The sequence below is a fragment of the Lolium perenne genome, chromosome 7 (genome assembly GCF_019359855.2).
Source record: "Lolium perenne isolate Kyuss_39 chromosome 7, Kyuss_2.0, whole genome shotgun sequence".
NCBI lineage: Eukaryota > Viridiplantae > Streptophyta > Magnoliopsida > Poales > Poaceae > Lolium > Lolium perenne.
In genome coordinates, this window is record NC_067250.2 from 88,152,563 (window position 1) to 88,166,512 (window position 13,950).

At 41.6% G+C, this 13,950-nt stretch overlaps 1 long non-coding RNA gene across 8 annotated transcripts; it reads left to right on the forward strand.

The window, feature by feature from the left end:
- Positions 1-127: 127 nt before the first annotated feature.
- On the forward strand, positions 128-13,448 carry LOC127316731 (uncharacterized). Of its 8 annotated transcripts, XR_011748170.1 has the most exons (12): positions 130-407; positions 582-700; positions 1,314-1,377; positions 1,565-1,668; positions 2,518-2,624; positions 4,163-4,390; positions 4,728-6,686; positions 7,481-7,650; positions 7,738-7,867; positions 8,749-10,760; positions 12,356-12,417; positions 12,528-13,448. It is a non-coding gene; the product is annotated as an uncharacterized lncRNA (long non-coding RNA). The 8 variants fall into 8 exon arrangements; XR_007860604.2 differs by adding an exon at positions 11,088-11,245 and having other exon boundaries at positions 128-407; positions 1,565-4,390; XR_011748165.1 differs by having other exon boundaries at positions 129-407; positions 1,565-2,624.
- Positions 13,449-13,950: the final 502 nt, after the last annotated feature.

The window sequence follows — 13,950 nt, forward strand, 5'->3', positions numbered from 1 at the left end:
TGTATATGATAATCAAATACTAATAGATTTAATAACTAAAACTGACACAAGTTCAACACAAGTTCCTGCAAAAAAAAAAGTTCAACACAAGTTACTACATCTCTTTTAAACATTCTAGCATGGGAGGGCAAAACTGTCTTTCCATCTTCATTTCAGAGTGGAGGAGGCCGGCCTGGCGGTGCGTGGCGATCTGCATCTGCCCTTCGCCGGCGGGTGCCTTGCGCTGTTTTCCCGTCCGTGGTTGCTTTTCCTCCCCCTCTCCCTCCTGAAAACCCTAGCCGCCGCCATGGCGTCGCTGCTCAAGTTCTCCTCGAGGAAGAGCTGATTCGGAGGGGATTGAGGATCACGACCTACACCGGCGCGTCGCCGGCTCCGTGGTGACTGGCAGCAGCGGTGGTTGTCCGCAGGTATTCCCTCATTGCCTATCCCTCCCCTTTTCTCTGCTCTCCCTCTCTCTCTCTCTCTCTCTCTCTCTCTCTCTCTCTCTCTCGGAGGATTTGAGGTTCCCTCGTTTTGTTTCCTTGGAGCCACTGTCAATCAACTGGATTAATTTTTGTGTTGTCTGTGATTGCTATGTTCAGCAATCCATTCCATGGGGCTCTCCTTCATGGTGCTCAGCTGGCACCGGGTGAGAGCTAGGATAAAAGGAGGCAGAGAGAGACATGATGGTGTGTGTGGAGGAATTAGCATGACAGTCCCGGTGAGGAGAATTTGATCTTGCTGTTTAATGGTGCCTTGTCTCACTTTTTTGAGTAATTTAACCTGGAAATATTATGTTTGAGGTTGCTTTGAGTGAGTGCTTACACTTGTTGCATGCATTGAAGAGAGAGGAGTTGCAGCAATGGGTAGATGCACATGTCCGAGTAACTTGAATATTTGGAATAAATTTTCCTATTTCCTTGCAGAAACATTGAAGTATTTTTGATGGTGTTAATGATCGGTATCGTTGCAAAATATTGTGTGCATATAGTATGATGTTTGTTTCCTCCTATTTTGTGCCATGGTCTCAAAAGTCAAAACGCAAATGATTCATTATGCTTGGAGCCTTAGACCTATGATCATGCCCTCCAGCCCTTGGGTCTGCGAGTTCTCAGCCGTTTGAGGCAAAGACCACGCTTGGTCTTCTGAATGACATGCCGTGTGCGCACGGTGCTGCTCATGTATTCCTCTTATTTTCATGTATATTTTATGCTGCATAAGTCTTTCCTCCTTAGCAAATGGTAGCCTGAAGCTATGCAAGTACTTCCTCTGCTCCTTTTTTGGTTGTTTCATGGCCGCAGCTGGTTTACAGGTCACTGTGTTCATGTGTGCAGCTTTGTGTCCTTCGCCTGGGTTTGCTAGAAGATGGGTGCTGCTTATCGCTTTTCCATCTCGCAGGTACATGTATACTCTTTTCTTTTCTTTCTTTCTTTCTCTTTGTAGCGTGCTTTGATTCAGGCCCATGTCGTCGTTTCATTTCAATTTTTATAGCAAGCTAAAATTTTTCCTTGCAATTGTTTGTCGCGAAGGAGGTGAGCTTAGGTTGTTGGTTTCAATTTCTAACTCTTTTATTTACCTGCATTAGGGTGACTTATGTTTGAAGAGGAGATAATCATCCGATAATGATATGAAGCGATGAAGAATTTAACCATGTGTAGTAAGAACATATATGGAAGATTCTGTCATCAAGTAAGAACCTTTTTAGTGAATTGAAAAAATGTTTCAAATTTCGTTTTACAGACCTGAAATATTCAAGGATATCTCTGAATTGTATTTGACCATTTGATTCACCCAATGTAGATTTAATTAGTTACTAAATTTGTGAGCATTTGATTCACCAAATATATACATTTAGTTAGTTGCAGAACACTGGTGGGTGAAAACGCCATGGATAGATACAAGAAACAAGCCCCAAACAGAGGATGCAAAATGATTAATTAGTACCCGAGAACTTGACCTATACATTTCACCTACAGTTCTATAATCCACCCACCAGCATCACAGATCCAAATTTCATCATACATGCATCCCTTTTGTCAATAGTATCATGTAGCCAGCGGAAACATACAATTAATGTCCAAGTTGTAACACCACATTGATTTATGTACCTTGAATATTTTCGATTGCTTTTCTTGAAAGACCTTTTAATCACCGAATTAGAATATGTTTTGATTTGTCCATAACACCTTGCTGGCAAGGACCAACTTGCATTTATGTGCCTGAAAATCTTGCGAATTTTACTGTATTGTTATCTCTCCTGTTGGAAATACCTCTAGGCTGAAACAATTTTGGTGTGGTAGGCTAAATTCCTTGGCCCTCGCACCCCCAAACTTTACGATCCTCGGTTTTAATACACTTTGCCTAGATATTCTAAATAAACTGCCGGTATGGGATATTAGGACGAGTAAATCGACACGCTCCTTGATGTTTTGATTATGATATCATCTTTGCAACTACTGTGCATGTTATGAAATAATAAAGTAGGGAGCAATTCTTGGGTTTGGTTGGCACCTTTTAATCTTCTGCACATCACTGGAGACGATGACTCATAGGATCAGTTCCCTCCTTGGACTTAAGCTTGCAACGGCTTAAATCATCAGCCTGCACCATAGCACACAAGGAGTGATCCTGGTGGCAGTCCAAAGGTATAAGTTCCATCTTTGTTTACAAGTTTAGGAAGTAGGTGTGCATCTTTGTTCAGAAGTTCATAAAGTAGAACTTCTTGTTTTATGATGCATAGGCCCATGTGGAGGCACTGCTTCCAAAACATGCAGGTAATCATCATTGTTGTCGACAACAATGATGGGGAGTGTGTTGTTGAGGCCAACGACGAGCTTGACCTGCCCGTTGCTATACTTAGCATATAGGGCATCCTTGCCAAAATCATTGAGAGTGAGAGTTTATGTTTCTGTTTTTAGGATTTGGTGGCAACAAAATTATTTATTGGCTTGCAAGGTGACACTCAGAATGGGAATGGGCCGGCTCGACCCACTGGGTCACTGGCCTGACCCAAAAAAACAGGGCCATTGGGCCAGTCGGGTCGGCTTCATACAAAAAACGGGTCAGTGAAGCCGACACCGAATTACCCAATGGGTCAGCAGGGCCGACCCACATTGGATTCTATCGTAGCACTCAACTGGCTCTAATTGGTCACCGCTTGAAAAGTACTCTGCTTAGTTATTTCCATTGTTCCATTACGTAGTTTCCGCGAGTGGTACCAGCTCCTAGCATGCAGATCGCTATCTGAGCCAATTAGTATATGTACCAGCTCCTAACAACGACGCAATTAGTATTACCGTGGTCCGTGCTTAGTATAACAATATGCAAATAGCCTCAGCTAGCTATGGAATGTAGTGCCAATTAGCTATCAGCTAGCTACTTCTGTACCGTACTGGAATCAACTGAACTTTTTTTAAACATAGAATCAACTGAACTTTGCTAAACGGGTGAGAGCTGAAACTAGATTAGTTGTTCTTTATAACAACAAAAAAAACGCACAAAAGCTAAAATCTGGGCCGGCCCCTCGTACCCATTTGGGCCAGCGAGGCCAGTGACTTCACTCAATCTGGGTCGACCCGTGGCCTCTCAAACTGGCCTCAAGGCCAGCAGGGCCAGGTCCAGGTCGACCCATTCCCATCCTTAGGTGACAGTATATTGATACTGGCATCTTGCCGAAATGGATTGGGACTGAGAGTATATTTGTTTTTTTGTATCCTCCTTTATAATTCTGCTACTGCAGTTGTTTGCTTTGCAAGGTAGCAGTATCAACTCTTTATTGTTCATAGGGTGTGATACCTGCTAAATTCAAATGGAAAAGTGTGATGCTTGAACTACATTTATTTTCTGTGGCTTGGTTTGCATATATAAGATCTGCTTTGTAGTGGTAAACTGGCAGATCTACCAAATGAAATATGCTTGTTAGGCCCTGCCCATTATCATTCCTTCTATAAGCTTACATAATACAAGAATTTAAATAAATGATTTGGCAGTACAATATTTTTTGTTTTTTTCTTAAAAACTACAATGCAACATTTACTTCTTGGTACAATACAGGTATGAGAGATGGTATTATTTACTTATTGTTTTCATAGTCCCAAATTTGGTCTGTAGATAATAATACTAATACTATGAGCATTGCTTTCATCTGGAATAATTGGCTCTATTTAATAATGTCACCCGGTAGGTGACCTAGAGATTACAGCTGCTCTTATCACATTGGAGATCCACGGGCAAGGTTTCCTATACTAATAGCGGCACATATGTGAAGCCCTGTGCCCCTCGAGGCACAGTTTTGGAGTTAGGGCGCGGCAGATCATCGCTAATACATTTGCTTTGATTTGAGGTCATAATAATAGTAAGAAACTTCGAGATGGAAGATGAGGAAAGCACTGATGTTTTCTACGCATGCAAGGTGAGATCGCAAATTTCCTTTTACTTCATGGGGAGCAGATTTAGATGCTTAATCTTTTGTTCTTGAATCAGTACAAAATGGATTATTTTAGTAGAATCACTGTAGTAAAACTATTGGTTTTGATGATGGCCTTATATTGGTATTTATTGATTACGAAATGCTAGCTTACCTGTGCAACACATTATTGGTTTACATAGTTTTGGGTTATATATTTGTTGTAATCCAACTACATGTTAACTATCAGGTTAGCACCGTGATATAGAGTAGGTATAACTACAAAAAGTTAAACACTATTTTTCTGTTTTCAGTCTTAATTGTTTTTGGACTTCTCTAGCAGGTTCGAGTATCTATTGGTTGAACGTATTCATGTATGGCCGTCTGAAAAGAGGTAATTATGGCTCAGGCTGTCGGTTACAAGGTAATTTCTCCTCTTTCCATCGTTCACCCGCAGTGGAGCTTGGCATCCCTGGCATCATATGCCCTAGGTCTGAGTCCTCTTAACTTTATCTTCTGTACTGTTACTTGGCGTCAACTTTTTGAGAATTATCAAAAGTTTTGATTTTTTCCTTCCGGACTTCAATTATACGTAGTAGTGATGTATTTCAGTTGTAGAACTTCAGAAAGGGGTAAATATGTAGATGGGCCTTAGCTTGCTTTAGTGCTTCCTGGTTTGCAGGACAGAAAGCAGTGACAATTAGTACAAGCTACTTCAGTATGGAACAGAAAATGCAGTTAGTCAAGGCCAAATTGAGTATTCATATCCCAACTTTTACCGTACAAAGTTGTAGCAATCTAGAATAGAGGTAGAGAGTATGCAGGTTTGATTGACCAAGAATAATCACACATGTTGCCGTCAATAGATATACCTATCTTGTATTTGTCATCATATAAGAGGAACACACACAGAAAGTGGGAGGGCCATTCAGGGGAGTGTAAACGTCTCATTATTGTTGAAGACCTTTTTCTTGAGTTGTAAATGGAATCTAAACATGTCCTGCATTCACACATGACTAATGAGAGTATCTTGCATCTACATATTTATAACTTATTGACAGCTATGACGTCCTATGTTTCATTGTTCAGACTGACACTATTCTATTTTTTGTGCACATATTAGCTAAATTTTGTCGTTGAGCATATCATTTTTATTATTCAGCTTGTTGCGATGGTTTAAGTAGATTTGTTCAACACAATTCTGCAAGCTCGATCTGTGTTAGGAGGGACATCTGAGCTCTCACAACTTCTCGCCAGCTTGTCCAGTATGACCCTATTCATATCGTACAAAAGAGTTTTCTCTTATTTCTTTCTCTTAGAAATTGTTCTCGGGTTGTTTCTTAGTTATTTTGCAGTTTGTGTTAACCTAATAATCGAGCTTGAGGTTCACATGTTTGGTATTCGCTTCTTGGCAACTATATATCCTGGTGCCTGCAAAATTATTTGCTAGCCAGGCAAACAATTCCTGTAACATGTGTTGTTTAGAGTGTACTAGATTGATATTAAAAATTGACCAAAACACATTCAACACATGACTACTTGGGTATTCTATTCTAAGCTTGTACTCCCTCCGTGCGGAAATGTAAGACGTTGGGGATTTATAGACCAACTTTTTTCACGTTACGAAATTTTCCGGGTTTCCGTTTTTGCCCTCGCACGCGTCAGGCGGATGGTCTCGCTCGATTCGTGCGGACAGACGCTCGAGCTCACGCTCTCTCGTCAACCTCGCTCACCCGCACCCTTCCTCGCCGGTGCGATCTCCGTCGCCAACATCAGCGCCGCGGTCTCCCTCGCCCGCCACCGCCCTCTACCTCGCGCAGGTCGCTGCCTCCCTTTTCCTCTTGCTTCATCGCCTCTCCCGCGGTCTACCTAATCTGCCGCATCGAGCTCGACAAAATCCGATTTTTCCCTCCTCCGGGTAGCCGGATCTGCAGCGGTGGTGCTCGATCTGTCGAGCCAAGGTAGGGTGGAGCTCCAATTGTGGTTGTGGTTGTGCGGAGCTCCAGTCGTAGGTTGTGGTGGTGTGGAGAAGTCCTCCCAGATCTCAGCGAAGGCCCACGCCGGGGTCGGTGTTGTCCGTGGAGGAGGGCTAGAATGAGGAAGGCGTCGTCGTAATGGCCTTCTCCTGCATGGCCCGCCTCACCCCCTCCCTCCCATGGTCGGCAGCGAAGCTCCAGTTTCGCCGCCGTTGTCATCAAGATATTGGTACTGTCATGTGGGAGCTCCAGTTCCGGGGTAGCGATGGGACTCATGGAGAGCTGCTGCCAGAGCTGCAGCTGCCTCTCGAACTCCACTGCGTCAGGTATCCCCCTTCCCCATGTCTAGTTGTTCTATTATGTGCTCACGCTAGAATCAGTGGGGAGGAAATCATGTGAATCTCGTAGGAAATGTGAGTATCAATACTTCTGACTCGTGATATATCTCATGGAATTATGTTGAGTCCTTCCCTGTATTTGCTTGATGTAGCCATACCATGACCAAAACACCATGTCGACTCTCTCTCCCTTGCTTAATTGTTGATGCGTAGTGTACCAGAGAGCTCTACCTCCTAGTGGTTTACTAGTAGCACTGTACTATCATATGAATGATACTTTGGTTAAAAATGTAGCTTTATGATTTGTCTTGCATACTCCATGTGCATTTGTTTAAAATCTTTGTGTTAGTTAAAGTGTGAGATGCCTGCTTAGAGTAGATCAAATTGAGTTGGCAATGAAATTGTTTTTAGCTTAACTGATTAGCATGTGTAAAATTCTGCCAATGTACAGTTGTTCAGAGTTGTATACCTTTTGTGCTGTCTTGCTATTACTGTCAACGACTTTCAAAAATTTTCCATCCAGTTTAGCTTTTTAAGGAGATGATTGTTCATGTCGATTCTCCATGTATGCTTGAACAGTTTTGCATGACCTATAGTTGTATCTTCCTGCTCAATAGAAAAATGTTCATTCCTCACCGATATAACAGTAGCAGTTTGTAGCCATTTTTTAAGTACTCCCTGCATTTCAGGGGTCAAATATGCAAGAAAATCATGTAGCATGACAGACTGATTGTTGTAGTTTTCTTTGTTTGCTGTATTGACGATTTGGTGATTCTTGTCAGGTTGAGAAGGCAAAGCAAGACTATGCCCTATCTGATCTCAGTGACATACTAAGGCATGGCCATTGACATTCAGTGGGGGTGATGGATCTGCTCTCCAACGGCGTGGAGAAGCTCGACTTCTTCTCCGACTAGCACGACGACAACCAGCATGGAGAAGCAAGGGCTATGAGGTGAACTGTGTTCCATGCATCTGCTATCAAGTTCTTGCAGGATAATATGCAGTGCCTAATGCAGTTTGTATCCTTTCACTAACACAGCCGGTGGCGGTCGGACCTGAGCAACTGCCGTGGACGGCTTCTCAGGTGGCATAGGAGTGGGTGTGGGCATGGAGAGGGAGCCTCGTAGAGACCAAGAAGAGGGTGGTCGAGGACTGTGCTGGCATTGGAGGTGAGCACAAGAGACAACCATCTCTCTCTGAATATTGATGTGTTGGGGAGTACCATTATTTGATTCAGCAATATTCTGTTTAGACATCAATTAGCATGGCCTGTATAAATTTGCTTGTTCTGAATTCCCTTGCTGGTTTCGATGTGTGAATTGTGAAAGAGCTGAGCAGATGAGACACCAATTTATGATCTCCGAATAAACATTGAGTAACTGCATTCCATTTTGATTTATTCACTTGATGCTGTAAATTAACTTGCAAATATTCAGTCAATGTGAAGTTAGCTCTAATAATCAACCACTCACATACTACATCTCAGTTCTTCTGTTGTAAAGAAGTTGTCTGATGGAGTTATGGTCATGTACACTGTTGTCTTTTCTTCAGTGTTAAGTGTCATTGTTCAGCTATCTTTCTTGTTCAGTCTTCTCTTTGATGGATCCAGTCGCCAGTCTCTTTCTTAATTGCATATGCTGCTCTTCTGAAAATGCTCTAGTCAGCTAACTGTTCTTGTGAAAATGATACATCTTCAGCTATTATTGTCCGGTAAGCATGATTATAAATGCATCACAATATCTTACTGTATACAAGGTATGGCTGATAGTATAATAGCAATGCTCTGAAAATACACTATAAAAACACGTGCATATATGAGATATGCTGCAGTACATGGATTTATTTTTGAAAGTTTATGGCTCGTGTGTCTTGTGAAAATGCACTCAAGATAGAAACAGGGGATCATTTATTCTGTTTCCAGAGCTACATATTCTGTTTCCAGTAGCATTAAAAATTTGTCCGTTCTCACTTTCATATGAAAACTATTGCATTGCTGATGGAGTGTGCAAAAATAACTGTTTATCAAAGGAACTGAAGCAAGTTTTTACAGGTGCGGGAGAATCCTTGGGAAGTTGATGCACATGGTCTTCTACAGAGCGAAAATTAAGATCTGGAAGCTATTTTCAGGCGCAACAGCTTCGGGTGGCTCGACGACCATAGGATGGGGCGACGACCTGGAGGTGCTTGCCGGCGTGCACGGATTGTTGAGTTCGATCGGCCTGCTCCTCCCTTGCCGACGCCGCCCGGTACCTCGACAACTTGCAACTGGTGGCTCCGTCAGTCACCAAATCGTCGGTGGAGGAGGCAGTGCGTGATCCAATCCCTGGTGACCTCCTGGCCCTGGCGCCTCCTGGCGAATCCCTGGACGAGGGCGATGAGCTTCCGGCCAAGGGGATGGCGGGCGGCTTCCGGGATCGATCGGAGCTGGACGTGGGCGTGGATCGTGTGGTGATGGGGAGGACCGATTCTTCCCGGGGGAGAAGGGATCTGGCTGGGGGAGGAGGAAGCTTGTTAGGGGAGGAGCGAGCTGTCTAGGGGAGGAGGAGCCGGCCGGTGGAGGATCGATTCCGGCGGACGACGGGGGAGGAGGAAGCTTGTTGGGGGAGGAGGAGCTGGCCGGTGGAGGATCGATTCCGGCAGACGACGGGGCTGGGCGAGGACGGGGAGTTGAGATCGGGATCTAAGTTTAGGGGTATAGATGTATTTTCATTGCATTTTCACCTGGTCGGAAACTACTCCCAACGTCTTATATTTCTGCACGGAGGGAGTAGTTTGCAATACCTTCTTAGCTTCTAGCATGGCAAGAAGAATACAAGACTTGTGAATGTATAGTTTTTATTCATGTTATTCCCAAAGACTTATTATCCGTTGCTTGCTAATAGATGTACCTCTCTATCTATTAACTCTCTTTTGATTATTAGGTTTGGAACACAGTATTATACCTCCTCTGGATACACCTCCTTTGGTGATGAAGCCATGTACAAACATGTCAGTATGTTCACTTGTTTACCTTAAAGATATAGATATAGAAGTATTTTCTATGATAAGGCAGTACTGGTTATATTTTGTTTTTGTTAACTTCTAAAGAAAAACCTACCTCCAAGCTATATAGTAGTATTTTCTATGATAAGGTAGTAATGCTATTGTTGCTATGGATTCTTGGTCCTTAAACTTAACTCTGTTAGATGTTTTCCATGATAAGGACTACTCCTTCTCCCTATTTGTAGTTTGTTTTCCCTAGGTTCTTGCAAAACAACTATATTATATTTCATAGTTATGGATTACAAATTCATTGTTGAATTCTTAAAATAAACTTTGGTATGATGATGCAAAATATGATATTGCTACCTGTGTTCTAGATCATGTCTCATTTCATAGTTCATTTGTCCCTTGGCTAGTTGGAATAGAATCTTAGAGGTTGCACAAATGTATAATAATGTGACTCCTAGAAACCACCAGACATTTGACGAACCCTGTTCTGATAGAAACCACCAAAAAGACAACATCAATTGGTTACCGGTTCCCTCAAATATTTCTAAAATTGTTCTTAAAATCACCTACTATTAAACAGCATAATATTTTCATTTACTACAAGAAAATGACTGTTCCATACTCAAATGTATGCACACATTTATTAGAACTCTTCAGATGAAGAAGACATGCACCCGCAGAAGTATCCTAGGCACAAGCTGGGATATACCACTATTAAACATCATGCCGTTTTCATTTGTGTCTGTATTTTCCTTGATATGATCCTAGGCGTGACTTGGGTTATACTATGTAATGACCTGGTAATGCTTTTTTGGAAACGAAATGACCTGGTAATGTAATATAGATATATTTTGTAAGTCAACACTTGTGACATGTTGACAGCCTCACTTTCCCCTATCTATATATCTTTTAGATGCTACCTTAATTTAACAGTTTTCATAACTTTGTTTACATCTGTTTGCTTGTCTACTTGCCGTGGACACTGCCATGGATACCGAGCCCCTAGCAATGACCCTTTATGCCTCTGGAGAGTCGATAGACGACGAGCTTCTGAGTAAGGGCCTTCCCCAGGTTAGCTCTATGTCATTTGTTTCTGTCACTCTACTCTGCCTCATGAGATATTTCTTCTCATTAACACTACTGTGAACATAGCCGGTGATTGATTCTATGGATTTATTAATCTCCACATGATAAAGGATAAATGGAAGGTTGAATCTATAGATTGGTTCTTAGGTTTATATTTTACAGCGGATCGGTGATATGCTATTGCTTTCTGAAATTCATCTTACCTATTCATGCATCTTTTTACCATACAGTAAAGACTTTAGGTTGAACTTCTACCTTCCTTTTTCAGTAGTACATGAAATGCTTATTTATATTTTATTTTTTTGTGTCAAGGTTTCTGCTCCCTGTACATGTTCTGAAAAAGGCAGCATAAAAACTTGGGATACTAATTCACGAGTTCAAGTTTACATGCATGGGTGACAAAGACATTGCTGAACAGTTTGTTTCCAATAGAAGCATGGATTGTATTTCCCTATGAAGAAATATATTAGGTAATAGTAAATTTCAGGAACTATTCAATTCACACAGAGGTAATAACCGTACCTTTTTATCTGCCAAAATCATATCAACACTAATAATCATATCAACCGTACCTTTTTATCTGCCAAAATCATATCAACACTAATAATATCAACACTAATAATTCACGAGTTCAAGTTTACATGCATGGGTGACAAAGACATAGCGGCATATACAGGTTATTATGGATGTCCCACAACACAAAGGAAACCCTTTTATGGAGAGTCGGGACTTCTATGGTGAACTAGGTTGAGTACTGAGGCTAAAGAGTCAGCATATCTTGCTGCTTTATCGTATTTAAAAGACAATGCTCTTATAGTAGTGAAAGATACTAATTTTGCCAACCTAAACAAATACACGCAAAAGCTCAAAGAAGAGCAGTTCTGGTCGTCGGTGTGCTATGACTGTGTTTGCCCTAAAAGAGCAGTTATCCGTGGAAGCAACATCACTTGCTCCATTTGTTTAGGGAATGCAAGTGATCATGCTTCTACTGAGTACTGATCGAGGTTTCTGCTCCCTGTACATGTTCTGAAAAAGGCAGCATAAAAACTTGGGATACTAATTCACGAGTTCAAGTTTACATGCATGGGTGACAAAGACATAGCGGCATATACAGGTTATTATGGATGTCCCACAACACAAAGGAAACCCTTTTATGGAGAGTCGGGACTTCTATGGTGAACTAGGTTGAGTACTGAGGCTAAAGAGTCAGCATATCTTGCTGCTTTATCGTATTTAAAAGACAATGCTCTTATAGTAGTGAAAGATACTAATTTTGCCAACCTAAACAAATACACGCAAAAGCTCAAAGAAGAGCAGTTCTGGTCGTCGGTGTGCTATGACTGTGTTTGCCCTAAAAGAGCAGTTATCCGTGGAAGCAACATCACTTGCTCCATTTGTTTAGGGAATGCAAGTGATCATGCTTCTACTGAGTACTGATCGAATTATTCTCCAGCCAATGGCTGCTCCACATATCATACATGAATCGAGATGTTCAGGAGTAAGTTTGACCAGAATACCTGAACTTTCATTTCTGTGTGATACTCCCCGTCTCTTACTGTTTGCTTCATTCCGTATGTTAGGATTTGTCAGATGGAAACTACAAATCAACACCCCCAACTGAAATTGCAAAGGTGTCTGCCAGGTACGTAGTATTTGTCAGCTATTAGTAGAGCCACTGTTTCTTACTTTCCCACAAATAATGTTTTATTGATATGCCTTCTATTTCTTTCCTTAAAACTATTCCTTCTAAAGTGCCGTGAAAAAGATCCAAGAAAAAACGCAGCCAAAGTGCAATGTCTGCAGGACGCTTTTCCGTGACAAATAATGACTGCGCTACAAAGTACAAGGTGCTGCCACCATTCTTCATACAAATTGTCGTAGGCAAGATATGAAATATTTGGACCCTCTATGCAGTCAGCAATCTGTCGTTACAGCTGAACAGAAGCATGGCTTTCTCGCTCTACGAACATGGCCCCCAAATGTCCTGCATATATGCTGTTATAGTATTGCAATGCTCTGAGAATTATGAATTATGCCTGCTTCTCAATGAGTAGAGCGGGGCCGGCCACTGTTTGAATTGCCTATGTATAGTTCAGTACAATGTTTCAGAACAACAGGAGCAAAAGCAATTATGTTAGTACTGCCTACTTTTGATGTTGTAATAGACCATAAACTACCACGAGATGGTAGTTATGTCATTTCCCAAGTTGTGTACAATTGTAATGACAAGTGAATTCAACTATGACTATTTTACTGCTACTAATCCTAACCTGCTGTCCAATGTTATTTTGCTGCTACAGAATTGCTATTTGTCCTAATCTGCTGTCAAAAAGTTCAGACCAGCTATAGCAGCTTTATCCATATGAGTACTTATAGCAATGTTAGTATATCTACATGTCTAGACCAGCGTTCTTATGATAATATCCATGCAGTACTTGTATTACAACAAATTGCTTCCTGTATTTTTCCTTTTTATACTATTTTTTAAAACAAGTCTGATGGCAATTTCAACCCTATTACATTCTCCTAGTGATGTGGACTCCTAAAGTAAATATATTTTGTCTGCAATAACGTTTCTTATGTGCATATTACAGGAACATAAAATTAACACATCCCTGATTTCAATCGTATGATTTCGTTGGCTATTCTTATATGCCTGCCTGCCGTAGGCGGGCAAGCGCGCGGCAAGCCGCGCCTTCCTACCTAGTAAATAATAATGCTGGTGAGATGTATCACTCACAATCTCCGGAATTAGTTTCAGATTTTTCAATTGTAAAAATAACTTTTAATTTTTAAAAATAACAAGAATAATGTTGCTCGGGAGCCAACAACACTTTCCGGTGGCATAGGCCTTAACTTATATCATCTAGATAGGGCTTCTAATTTTTGCTCCCAAGTGCCTCACTTAACAATATATATTTTTTAAAATCGATCGACTCGGGAAACAGGACTAGTCGACACTAGTCCACAACTAATCGGTCGACTCATCAACTCATGAAATTAGTCAAAACAGCCATCTGAGACGATAGTGAAATAACGACTTCTAGACTAGTTCTTAGATTCATAATCCATGCCCCCAGCCCAACCCTCTGTGGCATGGTGGCTAAGTGCGCCTAAGAGCATCTCCAATAGGCACGTTATATAGGTCGCTCGCTATATAAACTGCCGTTTTGCA